The 8,404-nt window shown below is 31.5% G+C and overlaps 1 long non-coding RNA gene across 1 annotated transcript; it reads right to left on the bottom strand.

Annotated features, from left to right (window-relative positions):
• Window positions 1–2,336: 2,336 nt before the first annotated feature.
• LOC113378467 lies at window positions 2,337–3,521 on the bottom strand. The gene is made up of 5 exons (XR_003367187.1): window positions 3,284–3,521; window positions 3,044–3,189; window positions 2,839–2,958; window positions 2,675–2,768; window positions 2,337–2,384 (listed from the first exon to the last, which is right to left on the bottom strand). It is a non-coding gene; the product is annotated as an uncharacterized LOC113378467 (long non-coding RNA).
• Window positions 3,522–8,404: the final 4,883 nt, after the last annotated feature.

Here is an 8,404-nt window from a genome sequence, read left to right as displayed (position 1 = left end):
ATGGAATACGATTATTTTTAAATTTGGTGGAAATGGCACTGAAAAACTATTTGATTTAAATGAAAAAACATGATATGCGTCTTTTATTTGCAAGATAGCTTACTCATTTTACACGCAGAAGTACTCATTTTAAAGCTTATTTTGAGCACTATAAAAACCCATTTTCATATCTAGCCTAATAATGTTCCTAAAACACTGTAAAATAGCGATTTATTAAGATTTTAATTGATATAATTTTGTTCATTACATGATTTTCGTTAAAATGTATATTTTTTGAAGATATTAGCAAAAAATGATGAAAAACGCAAAAAAGATACAAATTTTCAGTAGCCAGTAACTTGAAAAGTATTTGCTTTTTTGAAAAATATTATTAAACATTTTTCTCTTATAACTAGTTCTTTTATCGATACCCAACGTTATTTTGAAAAAAGTAAAATTACACCACTGAAAAGAAATGTCATCCCCCAAATGTCATACTTCTGAACTTAAGAGTAAGATGAGCTTAATTCCAAAATTCAAACGAAATGGAAAACAGTAAAAAAAGTTCGGACCGAAAGAGCTCCATTGAGTAAATATTCCGTACCCAATGACAAACATATGAATTTTTGACACAATGAAACTTCTAAATATTTTTTTTTGTATTGTGACTTAGTATAGTAAGGCAAAACGACTGCAAATTGAATATTTTTGAGCGCAATCACTTATGGCTCGTCACTTTGCACGAATTCGTACGGCGAATCTGTTCGCAAAGTACGCAAACAAAATTATTGCAAGCAAAAGCAAACCACGAACCACGCGTACGTTGAGAACACGATTCGCCGTGCGCGTCAGACGCATGTTATATTATTTGCATCTTATATTAATTTAATTTTTGGCACATCTAAACTGCTTTTCGGCATTAATAATGTAGACATTACATTTTCCTTATTTATAATCATGAATTTATTATATTTTAATATTGCCTTAGCCTATAAGTGAATAGAAATGTTTGGCAAATGGTAGTCTTCAATTGTTTTTAATGTCAAACTAAGCTTCAAATATTTTCAAGGGCAAACAATGATAAGCGGTTTTTTGTAATTTTTTCTATTTATTTCTACAATCTAACTATATTTCTATGAATCAAAACATTCTAGAAAATTTCCCGAACAAATTTCAGGAAGATTCATGAAAATCCGAATTATGGTTTAGGAGGATTAATGGAACTTACGTTGTTACAGAAGAATTTTATATATAAGATATATATATATATATATATATATATATATATATATATATATATATATACGAGTATATATATATATATAAATCTCGTATCACGATGTTGGTTCGCGATGGACGCCCAAACTACTGAACCGATTTTAAATTTTATTGGCTCATCGTGTGCATATATATCCAACTCAGATTATAGGAAGTAAATTTTAAATATAAATATATAATCTTTATAAATTTCTAAAAATTTTGACAGAAAATGACAAAAAAAAAACAAAACACTAAAATGACAAATGTCAAAATTTAAGGAAATTTCGATATATAATTTTTGAAAAAAAATTTGACATTTTAAAAAATAAAATTCAAAAACATGTACATATATAGAAATATCCAACATTTAAATCCAAATTTGATGAAATGCTATGTTCAAATTCACTGTTTATAGTTTTAAATCTAATTAAAAATCAATGCTTAAAAATTTGAATAAATGTTGACATGCAAAAAAATTAAATGTCATTTGCCAGTATTTATGAAAATAATTATATAAATAGATTTACGATTTAGATTTAATTGATTAGCTTACCAAATTATTTCGGAAACCAAAACTTCATCAAAACATTATAGATCAGAGATCACAATAAAAAAGCGGCATATTGAATTTAAAATTAATCATAAACAAAATTTTGACATTTCACAAAAAAATGTTTAACGACTTACTTCAATAAGAAGCAAGTAAATTAATTATTCCAGGTTATCCCAGACAACACAAGACATCCTGGAAAACGTCCACAGGATATCCACGCGCGGACATTCATTGTCCCTGCGATAGCCTTACGGATATCCCGCGTATCCTCATCTTATCCGAAACATGTTAATATGTCGCACCTATGGGACGTTCTGTAGGATATCCCGCGCGGGATATTCCGGACATAAACCGGACATGAATAGGATATAATTATGGAATTGTTTTTTACTTTTTAGATAATAATTATAATTAAATGAATTAAAAGAACACAATTTCACAAAGTAAACTTTTATTACAAAATAACAAAATCCTGAGATAATTTTATAACAAAATTTAATATATACAACTTTAATTCAAAATAACTTATTTTACAATATTAAAAATATAATTAATTCGGCATTCAATCCTAGTTCATGGTTGATTTTCTCTCCTGAAATAGAAAACAAATGAATAAATGCATATATATGTATATATATATGAGTAAGTTCTTTAAGAGCGATACATCAATCAAAATAGACAGAGATTTATAAAATAATCTCTAATTCCAAATATATCGACACAATTTGATGTCATTACGAGTGAATATTAAACTTGGTTTTTTACATCTAAAAATGTGTACACAGCACAAATTTTGCACTAACATTGATACAACTAACCAGTCAATAATCATGATTTTTTTGTCAATAGGAAAAACATATAGTACACATCTCACAAAAATACCTTGTATAATATTTATTGGCACGTCGCAGCCAGCTTTTTGCAGCCTCTGAAACAGTAAACTATGACTCATGCGGCAAATTTTTCAAAGCAATTCCTGGAATTAATTATATATTAGTTTAATTCATAATTTACAACACATCATAAGTATAAGATATATAAATTACCTGTGATGACATCGCAAGGCACTAGATCACAAAATTTATTTTTGCCCTTTCCTCGTCCCTAGCAAAATTCTTTGTCCAAACCATCATCAAAAATGGATTTTCATAGCTCGACTCTGATGACTAAATACAGAATATAAAGAGAAAGTTTGTTTAGTATATGATAAAGTTAACAAATAAAAATAAATCTATATAAACTTTTGATTACCAATTGTATTTTGATATCTTTGCTCAGAAGAATAGCCTCCATAAGTTGAAGCTCCTCCAACAAACATAGTGGAGAGCATTTCTTCTTTGTTAATTCTCTTTCAAACACAGCATTTGATACAAAATTAGGCATGGCTGCTGGATAAGCTGGCAGGGTAGAAATGTCAGCATTAAATTAAAAATTCTATTTGTACTAGTAACATAGTATTTCAAATAACAGTACACAGAAAGCTTTAATTACCATCGTTTATATCTGCCCCCCTTTCAATATGTTGCTGCAATATTTATAACACACACGCACATATAATTATATAGAACACATAAAATTTCCACTATTATTACTTAATTTTAGAGTATTTTGATAAATAATATTAATTATTTATAACACACGCTCATATAATTATATAAAACAAATAAAATTTTCACTATTATTACTCAATTACTCAAAAACTATGATGATTCCACATACTCGTATAGCGTCTGTTTGATGACGCTTAGCTTAACCTTAAAGGACGCAAAACCAACGCGACGAAAGAGAAAGGGACAAACATATACGTTTAGAGGATTAGAGGTCTCAAGCCGTGCGCGTACGAGAGCGACATGTTCGGGAACCCGTGCGTTATACCTGCTCGAGTCCTTTGGTTTTGAGACGTCCCATTGCATATTCATAGGATATTCATAGGATATCGCGATATTAGGAGATTGTGAGGACAAGTGGGACATTCCCTGGCATGTCTTGTGCTGTCTGGGATGTTATAGGCAATATTGCCAAGCAAATTATAGATACAAAACATTATTGTAAAATAAATATTATCATATTATATTAATTTTGGACCAAGAAGGAAATATTTTGACATTTATAAATTTAGTGCATATTGGATATATGAAATTGACATTCACTATTTTTCAATTAAATGCAAATGTAAAAAATCAAATATTTATATAAAAAAAATGTATATTTAGATAAAGATACTGCGTTGATTCAGACTAAAATTTAATTTATTCTCTAATTTAAAAAAAATTGACAAACAAAATTAAAATAAACAAAACACTATGATGCGTTGGAATTATATGAATCTCATATAAGTCATCAAAATTACGTCAGATATATTTAAAATCTAGAGGTTTTCACTACCCTTACGAGTATTCGGGTTTTTCCTACTCTGATTAATTAATTATTTGTCAGATACCTATTGTTACATTGAACAATTTAATATTTTGCTATCTGAAATGAAGGATTGGCACTATCGCCTGAAAAGTGGCACAATGGCTACACTAAATCCTTTAGGCATTTCGCCCTAATACTGGCATTTAAAGCCACAATAAAAATCACGACGTTATAAAAAGATTTACAGAAGTGAATTGGAAACTCAAAGTTATTAACTAGAGTCACTCACTTTTCAATATTACTTTCTGAGTCTTTTATATTATTACTTGATGACTTTGTTACTAATCTTTACAATTATTTTACTTTGACACATTTATAAACATATGAAATTTGGACCTGGCAATGCTCGTAATCGTTTTTGATAAAAAAATGTTTAGCTAACAATATTTGCTTGAACTTAACCTTGACGGATATGTGAAGTCAACAAAATAATAGTGGTGTAAATAATAATCGAACTGCCCATTGTTACGGAAATGTTACCCAAGTATAACCAAAATTTTAATACTTAAAAAAAATATTCAAATTGACAAAATATTATTATTTATATTCTAATTGACAAACAAAATCTTAAAAAAAAATGACGACTATGATGTTCTGATCTGGATGTGTAGTTGTTGCCAAAAGAAGGATTGGTTTTTCTTACTTGGGGAGTGAGCCTTAATCGGGAAGTCTGCGTCGATTTGCGTTGATCTGTCTGCGTAGTTCTTACGATGTTTATCTTGGTAAAGCTGCCACCTTTAATGCCTTTAGTTCCTCGTGCTAGTCCTTATCTTGCTGCTTGCTGGATGCTCCGCTTACTTTGCTGAGTCTGCAGCCTCTGGGTGCAAAGAAAACTTGATCCAGGCTTCACTTATCACAATTCACAAAATTAACACTTCACTATAAGGAAATCCCACCGCTGCCAAACGTGATATGACATATGTTGTTAGGGGGTATTGGTATGGGTTGCGTTCCAATGTCGGGTTGATCCACACTCCAGATTAGTGGTAACTACAGGTAGATCCTTGATCCAATTGAGTAAAAAATCCGTCCAACCCTTTCTTGATGCCTTTGGTCGAGCAGTAGGAGTAAGTTTGAGTTACTGGTTTGTTAAATAGGTCTCTACGGAATCGTGAGCATTCTATCTGTTTTATTACTGACACCTACACAGGTTTTACATTTTTCTCTTCGAGATGTAAAACATTTACATGTTGTGCACTTTTTAATTATATTACTACTTCTATTATTTATAGGCCAATACTTCTTTCATATATTCATCAGTATGGCTTGAATGTCAGCATGCAATATTCCAATGTGCTTCTGTTGTAACGTCAAGTGTCTCATATGATGTCTATTCAGAATTATCCGATGTTTCTGTACATATGATATCAGTGATTGGCCTAGTCTTCCACCTACTCGTAAAAGTCCTCCCGCATCAATAAAGAGATTTAAGGGAGAGACTATTTTAACTTTCAAATCTTCAAAGTCAAGTGATGATCCTTGCTCATTGTTCGAAGTTCTTTTGGTTTCTTCATCTTTATCCATTTTTATTTGTCTGTACATCTTTACAATATCGCTTATAAAAACGTGCTTCCAACAGCAAAATCTGATTAAAATAGATATTAGTTCTTGCTGCAATTTTGATCCAGTATGCAGTGTATCATTCAGCACAACCCCAGTTGAACTTTTTGCAGCAGCATCAAAAACAATTCGCAACTTCGTTGAGCCCCATTGCTTGATAACTGGGTGGTGTGGTAAATAATAATGTGGATGATTAAGTTCTGCTATTGGTACTGGTACTGCAGGTCCTAATTCTAAATATTCGTTCATAAATTCTGAATAGGCTATTTTTAGGTCTTCATTTCTTTTAAACCGCTTTTCTAAGTTTATAAGGCGAGATGTTGCAATCTTCTCTGACCCATGGATTGTTGGTTCTAACACTTCTTCCAAATGCCAGAACTTGGTGATGGCTTCATGCATTTGTACGTTTGATAGGAATCCAATACAATTTGAATTTGTTTGCTGCTTGTATGCACCAGATAGTACCCATCCAAACAAGCTGTTTCTTAAAATTGGTAAGTTGTGTCTTACATTCAATCTAATTACATTTTTCTGCAAAATTTTGAAGAATAGTTCGACTCCAATTAACATTTGAATTGGACCAGGACTTGCAAACATTGTGCCACCTAAAAGCACTCCTTTAGGAATTTTCCAGTTTTCAATATTGATTTTTGATGTCGGTAGATCACTTGTTATGTTGCCCATTACTATGCAGTTGATCCTTCTTGAAAATGCAGAGATATTGGATTTAATTTCTACTGCCATAGTGTTATAACTAGTCAATAATCCTCCTTGTAATACCTTCAATGTATTTACATAACCATTCAGAGGGAGAACTAATTTGTGCGCTAGATCCCTCGTTATTAAATTCACTTGTGATTCGCTGTCTAGCAGAACCCATACAATATGTGGTCTATTTTGTGCATTCATAATAGTAATTGCAATTGTAGCTAGCAGTACATTAGTTGTGTTGTCTTGCTGCGAAAACATAACATTTGCAGTGCTTTTCTTGTCCGGAGTCTCGGCTGTTTGTTCCACGTGTAATGATGTATGGTGATCCCTGTCACAAATTTTGCAAAGTAATTTATATTTACATGGCTTCAACGGATGTGCTGGTTCCAGTTCACAATAATTTGAGCTCTTCAGGAAGTCGTTTTTCTTTGCTAAGCTGTTCTTCTTAAATTTAAAACATAAATATAAAAAATATGATTTTGATGACAAAAGACGTATATTTTTTGATTTGCTGGGTATTTGAGTGACAACATTAATAATTTTGTTCTTGCTTCCAGTTCTTTTAGTGTTACTCGATTTAGCTGCAGTTTTCAAAGCACTTGCCCGGTGCTCTAAAAAGGTGTAGAATTGGAATAGTGATGGCGGTTCACCCATTTCTCCAGCTAAACCCTAATCTTGTTCCGTAATCCAATTTGGTTTTAATTTGACTCTGTTCAAATTCTTTTGCATACTGAAGTAAAACATTATATAAATATTTTCCAATTTTTTCCTTATTCAGCGTACCAATTTCGGTATCATTACAATAATCATACATCTTTTCAATTCTAGATTCAAGAACGGATGACTGCTCGTTTCTTCTCATAAAACTGCTGCTCATTAAATATCCTACTTCATCTTCAAATGAAATATTACTACTGTTAAAAGATTCCACCTTATCTTCCAGTTCATCTTCATATTCAGATTCATAAAATTCACAATCAGAACATTCAAAATCTGTGTCATCGAATATACTCTCTGGATCTGAATAATCAAAATCATCATCTAATCTTGTAACGATGTCTGGGTCTAAGTCAGGCCTACGTCCTAAGTGCAGTGTTGCTTTGGTCCCTAAATGTTCCTCTGTGTTAGTCAAAACATCAAAATGCAAATTGAACAATATTTCGAACTCTTAGGCATGTTGCCCTGGTTGTAGCAAACTTAATTTTCTATTAGTTTTCTCCAGCTGTTTGAAATTTTTTATTAGCTTTTCTTTGCGATAAATTAGCCCTAGAATACTATCGCCGGATTTGAAATTTATTATATATTTTTGGATAATAATCATTTTAGATTTTATTTCCGCCCTTTGATTAATCAAAGCTGCGACTTCCATCTTGTTAAATATATTTGTTTTGTGTTATTTTTAATGGCCGTCAATAAACTGACCCAAAATATCACTTTTTCGTATGAAATATAATGCAAGAGTCTTCGTCGAATATTTTCAATTGGTTGCTATTAAAACTAACCAAATAAATATCACCTTGAATGTACTCTGTTGATTGATTCTGTGCTATATACCCGAAATATGACCGCGTGTTATGGATGCTATATAACCCGAATATTATTTTACCTATCCCCTAGGCTATTATTAAACATACATAAGTTTTAAAAACACTCAAGATGGTTTATAAATACCTCGTGGTTTTGCTATCCAATCTCTGCGTCGTACTCGTAGTAGGTTGCTGCAACGGCCTGTGCTTTTGTTTATGATAGCGAAGCCTGGCCTAATTCAAATGTTAATTGGAGTCGAACAATTCTTCGAAATTTTGCAGAAAAATGTAATTAGGATAGGATACAACTTACCAACTTTACAGCTTGTTTGGATGGGTACTATCTGGTGCATACAAGCAGCAAACAAATTCAAATTGTATTGGATTCCTATCAAAC

The sequence above is a fragment of the Ctenocephalides felis genome, unplaced genomic scaffold, assembly GCF_003426905.1.
Source record: "Ctenocephalides felis isolate EL2017-DRISC unplaced genomic scaffold, ASM342690v1 CF-g0.4_SCAFFOLD_01886, whole genome shotgun sequence".
Classification (NCBI taxonomy): Eukaryota; Metazoa; Arthropoda; class Insecta; order Siphonaptera; family Pulicidae; genus Ctenocephalides; species Ctenocephalides felis.
The sequence above is the reverse complement of the archived record's forward strand: the minus strand, read 5'-3'. Positions and strand labels throughout refer to the sequence as shown.